General features: G+C 45.0%; 1 protein-coding gene and 1 non-coding gene across 4 annotated transcripts in view; both read left to right on the top strand.

Annotated features, from left to right (window-relative positions):
* Window positions 1-19,062, top strand: part of LOC105473739 (contactin-associated protein-like 4) — a 207,606-nt gene that overhangs the window by 41,373 nt on the left and 147,171 nt on the right. The window lies entirely within an intron of this gene.
* Window positions 6,781-6,880, top strand: LOC112425257 (small nucleolar RNA U13). Its single transcript, XR_003016324.2, has one exon. It is a non-coding gene; the product is annotated as a small nucleolar RNA U13 (small nucleolar RNA).

The following is a 19,062-nucleotide window of genomic DNA, read 5'->3' as shown; positions in this document are numbered from 1 at the left end:
GAGTTATTCTTCAAGTCGAACAGAACTGGAAGCCGTCATTTCCATCACAGCTGTAGTCATCTCCATCACAGCTGTGGTCATCTCCATCACAGCTGTGGTCATTTCCATCACAGCTGTGGCCAATTCCATCACAGCTGTGGCCATTTCCATCACAGCTGTGGTCATTTCCATCACAGCTGTGGCCAATTCCACGAAACTCGGAGGGTTCAAAACAACTGAGATTCATTCCCTTGCAGTTCCGGGGGTCAAAGTCTGCAGTGGGGCTCACGGCACTAAGGTCAAGGTGTGGACAGGGCTGGGTCCTTCTGGAGGCACCCGGAAGCATCTGTTTCCTCCTTCCCATGCCTGGAGGCACCTGTTCCTTGGCTTATGGTCCCTTCCCCAGCTTCAAACCAGCAGTGGCCACGGAGTTTTCTCTCCATCCATCCCTCTAGCCCTGGTTCTTCTATCTTCCTCTTTCCCATTTAAACATGTCTGGGTCAGATGATACTACCTCCTTCCCCCTGGATACCAGGATGGCATCTGGGTCAGACGACGCTGCTCCCCACTCCCCCCTGAGTACCAGGATAGTGTCCTGGTCAGAAGACGCTGCCCCCCGCCCCTGGATACCAGGATAGTGTCCTGGTCAGATGACTGGCAGCTTTCATGCCTTGTTGCCACACAAGATAGCCCCAACCTAGCTTCCGTGGGCAGATGTGGCATCTTCCGTGGGCTAGTGCTCTGCCCCCCACCGAGAGCTAGAAGAGTGGTCTTAAAAAATGCTTGCCAATTAAAAGCAAAGCAAAATTAATCCCTTCTCTCTGTCGTGAGTGCAAATGTGAAACTGCGTTTGTGGCCCTCTGGGCTCATTTTATTCCCATAGTCGAGGCTTCTTCTCTGGGATTGTGCTGAGCGGTGTGTGCCCCTGCGTAAAGACAAATGCACAAAACTGAGCCCCAAGTTGCTCTGGAGAAAGGAAGGGGTATAAAACTTACAGAGACAGGGACGAGAGTGCTGCAATTCTTGCAATGTAGTGCACGAGAGAACATCTGTGCACAGATTCCAGGGAGATCCAGCTGGCCCAGTGCTGCTCACATGGGGGGTGCCTGTGCAACCTGGGCCAAGTGGGGAGGACCCAGGACCTTAAGGCTGTGTAGGGAGGACCCCAGTGCCGTGTGGGGAGGAATCTCAGGCCGCATGGGGAAGGACCCTAGGGCTGCATGGGGAGGACCCTCAGGCCATGTATGGGGGACCCCAAGACCCTAAGGCCACTTGGGGATGACCCCAGGGCTGTGTGGGAAGGAACCTCAGGCCATGTGGGGAGGACTCTAGGGCCACATTCCACGCTCACTCTCCTGTTTCCTTCTCATCTGTGTGGAGCTGGTGCTCAACACTGGACCACATTTACTACAGTGAACATTGGGTAACACAAAAATACATAATTTGTATGCAATGTTTTGATATTTTACATTTTAATACAGGCAGACTGGTAGATAAATGTTTCCAAAGTGCTTATTACTGCACAGATATGCACACATGTGATGACACCTTGTCATTTTGTATTTTAAATTACAATTTAAAAATCATTTCACTATATAAGGCGTCTTTGGTGAAGAGGTGGCATGAGCTGTGTGAACACAGAGGTCTCTGGCATTTGTGTTGGATACCAGGTAGGAACGGGAGTCCTGTGGGAAGTATCTCGCCACGGGTCATGGCTGTGCACTGGGGTTGGCCTCCCACTGTGACTGCCTCGTGGGACAAGCAGTCAGGGATCCCACGGCTTCCCCTGCACAAAAGATTCTAAGCAGAAACAGGGGCCTCCCTGAACTTGGGCTGACACAGCAGCAGGGGCCTCCCTAGGCTCAGGTCGGGACCCCAGCAGGTAAACTCGGCCTGGGACCCCAGCAGGGGCCTCCCTGGACTCGGGCCAGGACATTAGCAGGGGCCTCCCTGGACTTGGGCCGGGACCCCAGCAGGTAGACTTGGGCCAGGACCTCAATGGGTAGACTCAGGCTGGGACCCAGCAGAGGCCTCCGTGAACTCCCGCTCTCCTGCGGCTCTGCTTCCCCTCCACTCACAGGTGTCCCAGCCTCAGCTCATCATGGGCCCCATCTGACGTTTCTTCCTGGGGTGCTGCCCCCACAGGACTGGGCCCCTTAAATGACAGCATCCAGGGAGGCTGAGCTCCAGTATGAGCCCCACACCCAGGACCCCTTGCCCTGCAGCAGTGCTCCCCAACCCTCCCCCGCCCCCCACACCCTTGCTGTTGCTTCCTCACCACTCCCTCTGGCAGCCCTGGCAGCCCCGCCTTCACACCTGAGCCTGCCCTGCCTTCACACCTGAGCCCGGCCTACATTCACACCTCAGCCCACCTCACCTTCACACCTGAGCCCGCCCCACAGGATCACAGCCACAGGGCCAACCTGGTGCCATTCTCTGTTCAGAATGCACTCAAAGGAGCTATTCCATGCATGCTTCATTTGGCAGTCTTTCTTTTTCTTCAAATGATATTATTTGAGCCCGATTACATCTGAATTTCTAATATCTGTCTCTAAGTGGATTAGCTTTATCCCTGAACACAAAGCGAGATGCGATTACAGCCACATTCCTTGGCCAACTGGCTTATCCACACTGTCACAGGAAAGAAAAGGGATATTTTTGTACCACTGAAACACAACAAAAGGAGAAATAGTTTAGGAAAATTCATTGTTCATTCTTATTTGAGTCCTAATCATTGTACTCATTTAGAAGACACACAATATTTTTTCTGGAAATAAACTAGAAAAGTCTATACTTCAATCAATTACTCTCAAAGTTTTCACAGCTTATGCAATGAAAGGGGATAACATATTGAAATCACTAAGCTTATCCTCCGCGTTTCTGTGTAAATTTAGGAACAGATATACGTCTGGGTTCATTGCTGGCAGGGTGAGGTCGTCAGCCTGAGTGGCTCGAGGATCAGGGTCCGCCACGACAGAAATCATTTTAAGTCTCTATTTTCCCAGAGCTCATAATGAAGCCAGATATCAACCTCAATGAATTTTATTTGCATGTTAATTAAGTTTAAACCAGCCCATTTTAATTATCTCTTACTTGTTAATTCATTGTTTTTGATTGGGCTTTATTCTATTTTTCTCCCTCTTGATAGCCTGCAGCCCTCAAGAAAGAATTGCAAATTGAGAGTGAGTTATCAGAGGCCGCAGGGCATTCTGGTGTTTTCGCATTTCTCATTGGGTTGGGATTGGGCTGCGAATGATGGCTGCACGAGTGATCTGGGCACGAATGAGGACACCAATAAAACATAAATTACTCAGCATCAGGAGCACGTAAAAACATTAGGTTTCCACAGCCATGCTGGGACCTCACAGTGAGAGAAGGAACGGGCAGAAAGCCAGCAATGCTCCAAGCACAGCATCTTCCCTGTGGACGGAATCCACTCCAAGACCCCAGGGGGTGCCTGGAATCTTGGGTGGCACCAACACAGAACACGCTGCTGCTTGTATGCACAGATCTACCATCAAGTTTAAATACAAAGTGGGCAGAATAACAGACTAACAACAAAACTAATAATAACATAGAACTATAACAAAATATTGTAATACAAGTTTTGTGAACGTGGTCTCTCTCCCTGAAAATATCTCATTATATGGCAGGCCCCTTCTTGAGACGCTCACATGCCCACCTCCTGAGAGAGGTGAGCGACCACACACGCTGAGGCATGGGCCACATGACACATTTCCCTCTGTGGTGGTCCCCGGTCCCTACGCCCTCTGCAGCCATGGGCCATGTGGCATCTTTCCTTCTGTCCTGTCCCGGGTCCTCACACTCTGCAGCTGTGGGCCACATGACACTTCCTCTGTCCTGCCCCAGGTCTTCACGCTCTCTGCAGCCGTGGGCCACGTGACACTTCCCTCTGTGGTAGTCCCAGGTCCACACGCTGTGACGGTGTTGGTGGTCCGGCCTCAGCAGCAGGCAGTGTCCATGACTAATGGTCACCCAGACGGCTGAATACACTGGATGAGGGGGTGATTCACATTGAGGCCAACTTCACCAGGCTTCTTAGAGCAGGGTGAGATTTAAACTCGTGAAATATTATTCCTGAAGTTGCTGTTGACCTCCGGGGGCTGAAACTGCAAAGAGCGAAACCTAGGATGAGGGGTACCGCCGTGGACAGCTCCCGTGTCTGTGTCTCCAGGGCGGGGCAGGGGTTCAGGATGTGAGGGTGGCTGTGCCCGGGTCACAGAGGGCAGGCGGCAGCAGTGTAGGGCACTTCACTGTCCCCGGGGAGAGGAGAGAGGCTCTGAGGTCCTCTCTCACCCGGAATGCTGCTCTGGTGGGCTTCGAAGCCACCATGCTCTCAGCAAAGAGACTTGCTCAGTTTCCTTGGTAGGGGGAATTCAGTGGCCCGCGAGAGACTTCATAGCTAAAGAAGAATATAACAGTCAGCCAGTGTCAGTGATAACTCCAGCAATGCTACAGCGGCACAGCTGACTTCCATCCTTTAGTCACTGCTTCTGTGTGTGGAGTTTAGGTATAGCTTGAATTTTAATGTATCTCTTTAAATAAAATGTGTGTTGGTCTTTTAACATACACGATGTAGTCAATCAGGCAGTCCCCATGAACTACTAAAAGCGAGATAATTTGGGGGCGGAAAATCAGGCCTTGGAATGCACAGGTGGTTGCTGGAATGACAGTGCATTCTGCATCCATGAGACCCTCTGCACTCATGTGCATCAGCAACAAGAGAAAGACCCCCCTCCCATCGCAGTAGGAATGCAGGGTAGCCTCTCCCAGGACCATGGGAGGCTGAGCAGGGACCATGGGGATCCCCTTCCCCCTGGCGGCATCAGCTGCACATGCCTTTCCCTCTAGTGTCCCAGGAAGGCAGTTACATAAGCGGTTTAAATGAGGTTTAAATAAGAAGGATATTCATAATAAATTACTTGTAATACCTAGAACCAGGGATATAAAGCTGAGTAAAACATGGCAATCAGTAAATGCCAATACTGAAGTGGCAGCACTGTAAGAATTATCTGACAAAGACCTCAGGGCAGCCATCTTAAAGTTCTTCCATAAACAATTTAAAACATGTTTGAAACAAATAAAAATAAAAACAGTTCAGTAAAGGAATGGAAGATATAAAATAATGACCAAATAAAATTATAGAAACAAAAAATAAAATAGCTGAAATTAAAAACAAACAAATCCCAAACCAAACCAAACACACACACACACAAACCTCATTAGTGGTTTCAACAGCAGAATGGACAGGAAGAAGAAAGAATCAGTGAACTGGAAGATAGAACAATAGAAATAGAAGTTTATCAGTCTGAACAAGAGACAGAAAATAGGATGACAATGATGACAAAAACAAAAACCAGAGACTCAGGGATCTGTGGGTGCTGTAATAAGAAATCTATAACCGGAGACTCAGGGATCTGTGGGGCTGTAATAAGGAAATCTAACACTTGTGGCATCAGATTCCTGAAAGGAGCAGAGGAAAAGGGTGGGGTTGCAAAGTAGTTGAAAACTTTGTGGCTGAAAACTTTACACATGTTCCCAAAGACATAAATCCACAGATTCTAACACCCAAGTGAACCCCCACAACAGGATTAGACCAAAGAACTTCCTACAAGACACATCATAGTAAAATGCATAAAAACTCATGACAGACAAAAGCCATGATTGAATGGAGCAAGAGAGAAATGACACCTTCCTCACAGAGGAACAATAATTGACATGGGAGTGGATTTGTCATTGGAAGCTGCAAAGATCAGAACAAAGTGGCACAACATTTTTAGTGCTGAAAGAAACGAACTGTCAACCCAGGTTGACATTCTCAGAAGAAGAAAAGCGAAGAGGCTTTGCCACCAACAAACCTACTACCAGAAGTTCTCTAAACAAAAAGGGAATGAGAAGGGCTATTGGCACATCAGTGTTACAGACTGAATTATGTCCCCTCAGGAAGCTACGCTTAAGTCTGATATGGTTTGGCTCTGTGCATCCCCCCAAATCTCATGTCGAATTCTAATCCCCAATGTTGGAGGAGGATGACACCTTCCCAAGATGGAGGTGATTGGGTCCCGGGGGGACTTTCCTTTTGCTTTTCTCACGATAGTGAGTGAGCTCTCAGGAGATCTGGCTGTTTAGACATGTGTGGCACCTCCCCCTTCATGCTCTCTCTCCTGTTGGCCATGTGAAGACATGCTTGCTTTCCTTTCACCTCTGCCACGATTGTAAGTTTCCCAAGGCCTCCCAGCCATGCTTCCTGTATAGCCTGTGGAACCAAGAGGCAATTAAACCTCTTTTCTTTATAAATTACTCAGTCCCAGGTATTTCTTTATAGCAGTCGGAGAATGGACAGATACAAAGCCCTAGCTCCTCCTATGTGTGAATGTGACCTTATTTGGAAATAGGGTCTTCACAGATGAAATAAGGTCATACTGAGTAGAGTGGGTGTTAAATCCCATATGATTGCTGCTATGGTTAGAAGAAAGTGATTTGGAAACTGGCAGACAGGGAGGACACCAGGTGACAACAGAAGCTAAGATTGGCATCACCAAGGCATGCCAGGGATCGATACCCAACACCAAAAGTCAGGCGGGGGCCAGGAGGAATTCTCGCCTATGGGCTTCAGGGAAGATGTGTCTTCCTGGCACCTTGACTTTGGACTTCTGGCTTCTACATCTAAGAGACAATGCACTTCTCCTGTTTTGAGCCATCCAGTTTGGTGCTTTGTTATGAAGCCTAGATAACTAATATGACCCTGAAGGAAGAAAAATACAGCAGCAAAAAAATATGATCATTTTTAGGTCATAAGCATGACGATTGGACACTCATGCACACGTGTGAGATGTGTCACCCTCCAACCTTGTGACGTTAGCACATTATTTATCTGACATGAACTTAAAAAAAATGAATAAATACTCATTGATGGTTAAAGTGGTTCTGATGTGGTTCTAAATATCTGTTGGGATGATATCTAAGACAGCTCTGTTATATATTGGGAAGGCAATATAGAACCGAGAAGGAGATAAGGTTTCTACATTGTAATCAAACTGGTCATGTGATGATGTCGCTAGACTGTGATTTTATATATTCTATACTGTATTATTATTTATATATAATTTATATGTATATAGATTGTAATATCTAGAGCAATCACTATAAAAAGATGAAAGAAAAACACAAATATACAAAAATAAGCCAAAAGACAATGTTAAAAATTGCTTCTTGCCATAGAATGTAGAAAAAAACAAGGAAATGAAAAGCAGAGCAAAAAAAATAAAAGAACCAGAAAACAAAAAAACAAAATGCTGTACTTAATCTCTAGCATAACAATAATGACATAAAATGTAAGGAGACTAACACACTAATTAAGAAACAGATATTTGAAAAATAGATTTTAAAACATGGCCCAATTTTATGCAATTTACAAAATGCTTACTTCAAATATCATGACATATACGGGTTGAAAGTCAAAGGATGGGAAAAGAAATGTCATGCAAACATTAATCAAAAGAAAGCAGGAGTTGCTATATTGATATTAAGAGCAGGTAAAATTACCAAATACAGAAAGGAACTTTATACAGTGATGTTTAAAATGTTAACCTCAAAACAATATATACCAATACTAATTGTGTATGCTAATTGTGCACCAAATGCCAGACCTGCACAGATGTGAAGCAGAAACTAATAGAGGTGAAGGGACAAATAGAGGAATCTCAAAGTATAAGTCTTAGAACTTGAGGCCCCTCTCCCAACAGTTTTTAGAACAACCACACAGAAAATCATCAAGGACACAGAACTGACCTGTGCCATCAACCAGCTGTATCTAAGTGGTCATTCTAGAACACTCCACATTTCAACGACAGAACACACACTCTTAACTGCACATGAAACATTCTCCAGGAAGATCACACACTGACATGTAAGAAACCTGACTAAAGTTAAAAGTAATGAAAGCACACAAGTGTCTTCTGTGACTACAGTGGAATTACTAGGCATCATCAGCAGAAGGACATATGGGGAATTAATCACTATGTATCAATTAAGCAACAAAAAATCAGGAAGTAAATTAGTTTTCTAATTTTGAGATGAAGAAAAAATCACAACATACAAAAATTGAATATAATTATCGAATGTAGTCAAAGCATTACTAAGAGGGAAATTTATAGCTCTAAATGCATATGTCTAAAACATAAGAAGGATATTAAGTCAACGCTCTAACACTCTAGGAACCTAGAAAAAGAAGAACTAACCCAAAGAGACAAAAGAATGAAATCATAGGGTTGTGTGTAAATTCATGATATAGAGACTAGAAAATAATATAAAGAGAAGGAAATAAAACACCAAACGGTTATTTAAAAATGTTTTAAAAACTGACAAACCTACAGGTGACTCAAGAAAAAAAGGAAATCTGAACATATCACAAAAAAGAGATTAAAATAGTAATTATGAAATTCCCACAAACTAAAACTCAGGACCTGACTGCTTCATGCCTACATTTACCAAACATATAAAGATGAACTCACACGAATCTTTCAGAACTGTTACCAAATAACAGAGAAGGAGGGACGCTCCTCCACGCATTGCATGAGGCCAATATTACTGAAATACCAAAGTCATACAAAGACCTCACAGGAAAACTACAAACGAATATCTCTTAAGAATATGGATGCGAAAACTCTCGATTAAATATCAGAACACTGAATCTAGCAGTATGCATAAGGAATTACACACCATGACTAAGTAGGGCTTATCTCAGAAATGCAAGATTTGTTTAATATTCAGAAGTAAATCAATGTAATGCGTCATATTAACAGAATAAATGACAAATGCATAATATCAATAGATGCACAAAAAGCATTTAAGAATCCCACATTCTTTCATGACAGACAATGAACCAACTAGAAATAAATTCAAACTTCAATAACTTTTTAATGATATCTACAAAAACCAACAGCTAACATCACACTTAATGGTGAAAGACAGAAGCTTCCCCCTTAGAGCAACCACAAGACAAGATTGCCTGCTCTCGCCAATTTTATTTGATATTGTACTAGAGCAGCGGTCTGTCCCCAACCCCTGTTCTGGTCCATGGCCTGTTGGGACCCAGGGCACACAGCAGGAGGTGAGCAGCTGGTGAGTGAGTGAAGCTTCATCTGTATTTATAGCTGCTCCTCAGTGCTCCTATTACTGCCCGAGCTCCACCTCCTGTCAGATCAGCGACTGGATTAGATTCTCATAGGAGTGGGAACCCTATCATGAACTGTGCATGCGAGAGATCTAGGTGGCGCATTCCTTATGAGAATCTAATGCCTGATGATCTGTCACTGTCTCCCATCACCCCCAGATGGGACCCTCTAGTTGCAGGAAAACAAGTTCAGGGCTCCTACGGAGTCCACATTATGGTGAGTTGTATAATTTTTTCATTATATATTACAATATATAATAACAATAAAGTGCACAACAAATGCAATGTGCTTGAACCATCCCAAAACCACTCCTTCCACCCCCAGTTCATGGAAAAATTGTCTTTTACAAAACCGGTCCCTGGTGCCAAAAAGGTTGGGTACCACTGTACTAGAGGTTCTCACCAGGAAAACTGGACAAGAACATTAGGAAGAAGGCATCAATATTACAAAGGAAGAAGTAACATTTTCTCTATTTGTAGATGACATGATCTTGTATGCAGACAGTCTTCAGGATTCACACACACACACAAAGCTACTATAGCTAATATACAAGTTCAGCAAGTTTTCAGGTTACAAGAGCAAAACATAAAAATCAATTGGATTTCTGTACTTCAGAAATAAAAATTCAAAATAAAATTAAGAAAAATTTTTGTTTTATGCTCACAAAGCATAAAATCTCTTGGAATACATTTTATAAAAGAGGCACAAATTTTATATACTGAAAAACACAAAACATTGTTAAGAACTAAAGAAAAAATAAATGGAAAGACAGATCATTCATTAGAAGACATTTTTTAAAATGGTGCTATTTCTCCAAATGAATCCACAGGAAATGAAATCCCTTTCAAAATTCCAATGACCTTTTTTTTCACAAATTAACAAGCGGATCCTAAAGTTTATTTCAAAGTGCAAATGACCCTCAATAAAATACAAAGCAACACTGAGAAAGAACAAATTCAGGGGACTGTCTTTAGTTTAGGCTTCTATAACAGAGTACCATAGACTTGGTGGCTTATCAATGACAGAAACTTATTTCTCTCAATTCTGGAGGTGTGAACTCTGAGATCAGGGTGTCCATACGGTCAGGCTCTGGCAAGGACCTTCCAGGCTGTAGGCTCCTCTTCTCGTATTCCCACCTGGAGGAGAGGCAGGCAGGGAGCTCTCTGCGTCACTTTTCAAAGGGCATTAATCCCACCCCTAGGGCTCTGCCCTCCTGAGCTCATCACCTCCATAGATCCCACCTGCTGGCACTACCACGTTAGGGGTTACGATCTCAACACAGGAATTTGAGGGACACGAACCCCTCAAACACCCGAATGGGCCATTGCAAGGACTCTCATTTGCTGGTTCCAAAGCTGACTCCAAAGCTCCAGTCATCTCTGTAATCCCAGCACTTTGGGAGGCTGAGGCGGGTGGATCACAAGGTCAGGAAATCGAGACCATTCTGGCTAACACGGTGAAACCCCATCTCAACTAAAAATACAAAAGCAAAATTAGCCAGGCGTGGTGGCAGGCGCCTGTAGTCCCAGCTACTCGCCAGGCTGAGGTGGGAGAATGGCATGAACCCAGGAGGCAGAGGTTGCAGTGAGCCCAGATCGCACCACTGCACTCCATCCTGGGGGACAGAGAGACACTCCGTCTCAAAAAAAAAAAAAAAAAAAAAAAGCTCCTGTCATCAGGACACATATTGTCATAGGAACAAACACGCAGATCAGTGGAATCAAGTGTGTGGTCCAGAATAACTCCTCACCTTTCCGGCAAATTGATTTTCAAGAAGGGGTCCAAGAAAGTCCAGTGGTGGAAAGAATGGGATAACTGGATAGCCACATGCAAAAGAGTGAGATTGGTTACTCATGCACCCTAGACACAGAAAGTAACTCATAATAACTCACAGGCGTAAACGTAAGAGATGAAAATATACAACTCTTAACAGAACATATCCACGAAACTTCATGGCTTTGCTTTAGGCAATGGCTTCTTAGACATGTCATTAAAAGCACAAGCAACAAAAGAAAAAAAAGGCCGGGCGCGGTGGCTCAAGCCTGTAATCCCAGGGAGGCGGAGACGGGCGGATCACAAGGTCAGGAGATCGAGACCATCCTGGCTAACCTGGTGAAACCCCGTCTCTACTAAAAAATACAAAAAACTAGCCGGGCGAGGTGGCGGGCGCCTGTAGTCCCAGCTACTCGGGAGGCTGAGGCAGGAGAATGGCGTAAACCCGGGAGGCGGAGCTTGCAGTGAGCTGAGATCGGGCCACTGCGCTCCAGCTTGGGTGACAGAGCAAGACTCTGTCTCAAAAAAAAAAAAAAAAAGAAAAGACGTTATATTTATTTAAAAATAATAAACTTTTTGTTTCAAAGGACATTTAAAAAGTGAAAGGAAAACTTACAGAATGGGAGAAAATATTTGCAAATCATATATCTAAGATAATTGTAACTTGAATATTTTAAAAACTCTGACAACAATAAAATATAAATAATTCTATAGTAGTCAAAATACCGCATTTCTCCAAAAATGATTTACAAGTGGCCAATAAGCACACTGAAAAATTATCAACATTGATAGTTACTGGGGATATGAGAATCAAAACCACAAGACACCATTTCACACCCCCTAAAACGACCATCATCTGAGAGACAGAAATAAGAAGCGTCAGGTAGGTGTGAGGAACGGAGCTCTCCTCCACTGCCTGTGGGAATGTGAGATGCTGATGTGGCAAACAGTTTGACCTCAACGTTCACAGTCAGAGTCACCGAAGCCTAGTATTAACGTGAGTCAACAATTCAAATTTTTATAAAATATTTTTGCAGTTTATTTGGCACATCAAGTAAAACTTAAAAAATTAATTAATATCAATCATAAGGTTGTTAAAATAGAACCATTTGTAGTGCCCAGAACAAAGGAGTTACTTGCACTTTTAATAACAATGCATAAAAAACCGCTTCAGGAAATGCGAGTGTTTATCTCACAAGTGAAATCAGGTATGGCTTCTCAACCATCCCCACAGCCCATCAATAGTTCCAGCAGTGGCTAGTTTCTGAACGCTTGAAGCAAGACTGGCTAATTCATAAAGAAAAGAGGTTTCATTGCCTCACCGTTCTGCAGGCTGTAGAGGAAACATAGCGGCTTCTGCTTCTGGGGCGGCCTCAGGAAACTCCCAATCATGGCGGAAGGTGAAGGGGACAGGTGGTCACGTGGCCAGAGAGCGCGAGCCGCACGCTTGTAAAAACCAAGTCTCGCGAGAACTCACTACCAAGAGCACTGCACCGAGGGCACGATGCTAAACCGTCCATGAAAAATCCACTTCCACGATCCCCTCACCTCCTCCCAGGGACACAGAACCAAACTACATCACAAGCAAATTGATGTTGGGCTTGTGCGGTGAACGCACGTGGTCACAGCTGAGTCAGGTGTTTGCATGAGGATTGAAAACCGTTTTCCTCTGCAGTAGCCTCCCTACTGACTTAACTACATGGGGGCTCCTGTGTGCTGAGTCCCTGGCGGGTTCGAGTTTGGGCCACGCCATGTTCTCTAGAGACACCGCGTGTGTGCGGCAAGTGGTCACTCACACCCAGGACCTGCTTCACCAGCAGGTTCAGCTCAGCTTTGATCCTCATATGATGGTTATTTTGCAATATTAGGAAAAAACAGTTTCTGTAGTGATTTTTTCTCTTCCAATCTAGATAAACACCAGGCTACTATAAATGTGATGGAATTTTAAACACCAGGGAAAAAGAACCAGCTACTTGGGGGTTTCTCTTTTCCTCCAGGCACATGGAGCCATTCTTATCCTGAAATCTGAGATCCCTTCAGATACTCCCAGAGTAAAAGTAAAAGGAACCATTGTACCAACAGCTAAGATGAATATCGCCTGGGTATTTAACACTTAAGTTCTTACTAAAAGTGGTCTTCCTGTAAATCTGAAATGCATTTAGTATTGCAGAAATAATCACATTGTTGAACTTTGAAGAACAAAAATTTTTGAGATTTTGAAATACAACATTAACAGGTTTAAAATGTTCTATGGTTCTTGTCTTTCACTGTCACTCTGTCTCCATATTCTGATGCTTTGACATGTTATGGTTGTGAAGCAGGGAAGGTAAGCCTCAAAATTGGGGCTTAGCTCAGAAACGTTCTTGGCTTTGCCCAGGAAAGAATTCCAGGGTGGCCCGTGGTGGCAGGTGGTGGCTGTGCACAGCAGCAGCAGAGGTCCTGCTTGCTCCTCATGGAGCAAGGCTACCCCATGGGCAGTGCACCCAGAGCAGCAGCTCAGAGGCATCTCTGCACTCCTATTTATACCCACTTTTAATTACCTGCAAATCAAGGAGCAGTTTATGCAGAACTTCCTAGAAAAGAAGTGGTAACTTCTGGGTCTTTGGGTTGTTGCCATGTAAAGGGGCATGGCAGGTGTTGCCATGGCAATTGTAAAGTGACATGGCTCTGGAGGCTGTGTCTAAGGGAGACTTTTGTCTCTTCCCTGCTTTAGCTAGTCCTCAATCTGGTCCAGGGTTCAAGCCCCCCTTCCAGAGTCAAGTCAGGCCTACTACCTCAGTTGCAAGACTCTCTTCTCTTCTCTCCTCTCCTTCTCAATCTCTTTCTCTCTCTCTCTCCCCCCTACTAATTAAAGATTATGAATGGTTTGAAAACACTCTTTTCTTTAAGGAAGAGGACAGAGGACTCTGGCTGTAAATGTCTATGTACCCAAGAGTGAAATGTTCACCTATTTTCCTAATATTGTTTAAAGTAACACCTTTAATTTCACAAATGCATGCGCTCCTGTGATTACCTCACCAATAAGGCAATTCAGTACACTCCTCCCCCTAAAATGTGGCCCCACCCTGTGCATGCTGCCCCCACGCATGGCCCCCAACTCAGGACAGTCACTGCCCTGGCCTCCTCCTCCTTAGCAGGCTGCTCCTGCTGTTGAACATGCTGGAATCTTCTGTTAGGTCCTCTTTTGAATGTGGGTTCTGTCACTCTACCCAGTGATTTTGATATTTCTGCACTTTTTGGGGTTACTTGTTCCTATTTTCTGAGCACTGTTCTCTTGTATGAATACATCACGATCTGTGTATCTCTTCTCCAGCTGAAGAGCGTTGGTATGGTTTTCAGTGTGGGATGTTAGAAATAAAGCTGCTCTGAGCACCGCTCCACAGGTCTCGTGCACACGTATGCTTTCATGTCTCTTGTATGAATACGTTGCGACTTGTGTGTCTCTTCTCCAGCTGAGGAGCATTGGTGTGGTTTTCAGTGTGGGATGTTAGGAATGAAGCTGCTCTGAGCACCGCTCCACAGGTCTCGTGCGCACTTACGCTTTTGTGTCTCCTGGGTAGATACTTGGAAATGGCCTTGCTGGGTAATTCAGTGGGTTAATGGTAAATATTTTAAGAAACTGCTGAAGTGTTTTATGAGGTTTTTTTGCATTTCCACCAGCAGCGTATGAGAGTTTTCAGTGGCTGGTATCATCTCACCCCTGGTTTGATTAGTCATCTTAGACATTCCAGTAGACCTACTGGGGCATCTGGTTTTAATTCTCTTTTGTAGTCCCCTTGTCAGGACTATTTCATGGCTCATTCTGCCTGTATTTATCTTTTTGGAAAAGAGTTTGTGCAACACTTACGGTGTTTTCACCACACTGGGTTGTTGGGTTTTTTGCTTTGGAATTATTGAGTGCTGGGAGTTCTCTGTATATTCAGATCTGTGAGTTGCAGATAAAGATATTTTCGCTCAGCGTGTTGCTCACCTTTTTATGTCTTTTGCAGAGCAAGTTCCTGTTTTGATGAAAATGAATGTATCATTTTATAAAGAAATTATCCTCTGTGGTAGCATAGATAAAATACTTCTTATAACTCAAAGTTGCAACAGTTTTCTCCTGTGTCTTCTGCCATATGTTTTCTATATTTAACTTCATGATTCATCTTGAAGAAAGAAATTATACAGTGTGTGGCATGGAACAAAGTCCTTTTTCTAATATCCAATTTTTTTAGCATAGTTTTTAGAAAATAGTTATTTTTTCACTCAACTGTCTTTGCAAAAAAAAGTGTGTGTGTGTTTGTGTGTGTGTTTAATTAAGAATGGATGTTGGACACTGGAAAGGCAGTTGGCCACATATGACTAGCCGACATCTGGCCTCCTGCCCCAAAGGTCCACGTCCCTGTCTTCGCCCAGCGCTAGGCTCTTCAGTGTGCTTCAGCTTCGCAGGACATAGTCGTCAGGTGGTACAGCCAGGTGCATGTCTTCTTCTCCAACAGGTAGTTTCACTATTCCTGGTCCTTTGAGCTTCACTGTGAACTTTACAATGTTTGTCAATTTCTACAAAAAAAATGGCTTCTGAGAGTTTGACTGGGATTGCATTGAATGGAGAGGTCGATGTGGGCAGAGCTGACATCTTGGCCACGTGGGCTCTTCAAACCCCTGGAGACAGAACATGTCTTGAAACCCCTGGAGACAGAACATGTCTTCACTGGGTTAGGTCTTCTCTAACGGATGTGCATTTGAGTATTTGCTACGCACACTTTGCCCAGTTTTTGTCAGATTTAACTCTTAAGTGTATTTTATTTTGTCATGTTTTTGTAAATGGATTTCTAAATTTTATTTTATAACATTCCTTGCTAATAAAATACATACAATTTTACTTTGGCATTCTGACAGTATATTCTGAAAGCTCGCTAAAACTACATATTTGTTCAATCCAGTTTTTAGATTCTACAACGTTGTCCACATATCTGATCATGTTGTTGTGAATAAAGACCATTTTGCTTCTCCCTTTCTGATATGGATTTCTTTTGTTTCTTTTTCTTTCCATATGCTGTGGCTAGAATATCTGTCGTGATAGACAGTAGACTTGGTAAGCACAGGTATCCTCACCTTGTTCCTGAGCATGAGGGTGCAGCCAGTGTTCCACTGTTGAGTATGGTTATACTCATAGGTTTTTCATAGATGCCTGATACAAGGCTGAAGACTTTCTCTGCTGTTCTTTATTGAGAATTTTTTTTTTTTTTTTTTTTTTTTTTTTGAGACGGAGTCTCACGCTGTTGCCCAGGCTGGAGTGCAGTGGCGCAATCTCGGCTCACTGCAAGCTCCGCCTCCTGGGTTCACGCCATTCTCCTGCCTCAGCCTCCTGAGTAGCTGGGACTACAGGCGCCCACCACCGCGCCCGGCTAATTTTTTGTATTTTTAGTAGAGACGGGGTTTCACTGTGGTCTCGATCTCCTGACCTTGTGATCCGCCCGCCTCGGCCTCCCAAAGTGCTGGGATTACAGGCTTGAGCCACCGCGCCCGGCCGAGAATTTTTTATATTGGGAATGGATTCAGGTGGAGTCTGAATGCCCTGCCAGCCTCTCCTCTCCAGCTCCTGTCTCCAGCCTTAATGCCCAAATGCAGAACTTCAGGAAGGAGACCCCAGGCCCTCCTGCCTCCTCCCTAATCACCCGTGAGCTCTGCTGGGGCCGTCTTCGTGGGAGAGGGAAACCTGTGGAGTGGGCAGCTGATGGCGGCAAAAGGGCCTCCCCTCCCGGGGCCTCCACCACGGCCACCTTTCTCCTCCACTGGACACCGCCTTCCTGTAGTCGACTGTTCCTAAAATCCCTTTCTATGTGCATGTTAGTAACTCAACTACTGGCAGCTGACCTGCCTGTGTGGCCGGCCCTCGTGGTGCACTTCTGGGCCCTTGGCCTTGTGGGGAGCTCCTCCTGGGCATCGTCACTGCCTCGTCCCGTGTCCTGCACACCCTCTGCTCTTTGTGGGCAGGCGATCACCTCTGGAAACACATCTCACCTTTTGTGCCTGTCCCTTCATCATTGCTTGGACAGGGAAGTGGTGTTCTTTCCTTCCAGGCACTGCCGTGGTTACTGGGAATCCATGGGTCGGGATTCCTTGGAGGGGCCACCTTCCTTCCAGAGAGAGTAGGAAGATGCTCTGTCTCAGAGTAACGGTGTTTGCACTCTGTTTTCAGCACCTGTGACTGGTGTGGGCCTGGACAAACGTCTCCAGCCCCTCAGCCTCAGACCCTTCGTTTGATCTGGGCAATGACGGCACCTGCCACCCTGTCCTGTCATACCAGGGGCCGGCATAGGGGTCTCCTGGTTCAATCCTGGTCCAAGAAGGGTACGAAGCGACTAATTTCAGCGTGTCACCAGCCGCCAGTTCCCTGAGCCAGGTGGAGTTGCCCACCCTGCCCCCACTTGGCCCCGGCGTCAGCTCTGGCCTCGAGGGATGTCTTGGCCCTCCCCTGTGTTTCTCATTGGTGTCATCCACTGGGTCATTCCACCAGCATCTCCATGTCCAAGTCCTTGGGATTCCACATTTCTAGGCCTGGCTTCTCTTCCTAAGTTCAGGATAGAAGCTACTGTGCATTACTTCACAGCACGTATCTCAACTCCCTCTGCACAAAACAAACAAGGGCTCCCTCTCCTAACCCTGCCCTCCCTCAGGGCCATGCCCAGGCATCCTGGCCTCTCCACAGCCACTCACCCGGACCCCGCAGTCCCTCGATGTTAGCTCTGCCGTCTGTGCCCTGCTGATGAATGGGCCTCACTGCAGTGAACCCCCCTTCACAGGTCATGACCCCAGGTAGCCCCATGCCGTGATCATATGCCCAGAACCAGGTGGGGCTGGCTGGTGAATTTCAGAGAAGTAAATCCCTCAACAGTTATCAGAGGCTCGGCCAGGGTGTGCGTGAGACCCGGGCATGTGAGCTTCCTCGAGGCACTCTGGGTGTCGGGAGTTCAGGCCTCTCCATTGCATCTCAACCTGAAATAAACTACAGTAAATTCATCCATCTGTCCACAGATACCGGGTGATTCCCGGTGTTTTGCTCCTACAAATAAGGCTTCTGCAGACATCCACTTACAGTTTTTCTGCGGAAATATTTTCATTTCTCCTGGGTGAATGCCAAGCACTAAATGACTGGGTCGTATAGTAAGTAGGTGGGTGTTTGACCTTTCAGAACAGTTTCCTGAGTGGCTGTGCCTTTTGTATTCTCACCAGCAGTGTGTGAGCATTCTGGTTGCTCCAGGTTCTCACAATACCCATGCCATCAGTCTTTTAAATTCCCATATTCTAGTATGTGGTGGTATTCCATTTTTAGTTTAATTTGTACTTCTCAGATGACTAACGGTGTCAAGATTTGTTTCGTAAAATTATTGGCTATTCCTACATCTTCTTTCATAAATTGTCCAGTCATAGCTCTTGCTCATTATTTTAAGTGATAATTTTATTTTTGAGTTGTAATAGTTCTTTATATCTTCTGGATAAAATCCTAAATAAAACAGAACCCCTAAAGGTATTTAACTTCTAGAAGAAAATGTAGAAGAATGTCCTTATGAACTTTGGTTAGACAATGATTTATTAAATGGGACATAAGAGTATAAGACATAAAAGAAAAATAATAACTTGGACCTTATCTTAGTCCATTTTGTGTTGCTATAACAGAATACCTGAGACTGGCTAATGTGTAAAGAACAGGGATTTATTTATTTCCTTTTTTTTTTTTTTTCCTTGAGACAGAGTCTCAGTCTGTTGCCCAGGCTGGAGTGCAATGGCGTGATCTCAGCTCACTGCAACCTCCGCCTCCCAGGTTCAAGTGATTCTCCTGCCTCAGCCTCCTGAGTAGCTGGGATTACAGGCATGCACCACCACACCTGGCTAATTTTTGTATTTTTAGTAGAGATTGGGTTTCACCATGTTGCTCAGGTTGGTCTCGAACTCCTGACCTTGTGACCCATCCACCTCAGCCTCACAAAGTGCTGGGATTACAGGCATGAGCCACTGTGCCCGGCCCAAAACAGGGATTTATTTCTTATGGTTCTGGAGGCTGGGAAATCCAAGGTTGAAGGACAGCATCTGACGAGGGTCTTCTTGCTGCCACATCCCATGAAGGAAGGTG

Source organism: Macaca nemestrina, chromosome 11, assembly GCF_043159975.1.
Source record: "Macaca nemestrina isolate mMacNem1 chromosome 11, mMacNem.hap1, whole genome shotgun sequence".
Classification (NCBI taxonomy): Eukaryota; Metazoa; Chordata; class Mammalia; order Primates; family Cercopithecidae; genus Macaca; species Macaca nemestrina.
The sequence above is the reverse complement of the archived record's forward strand: the minus strand, read 5'-3'. Positions and strand labels throughout refer to the sequence as shown.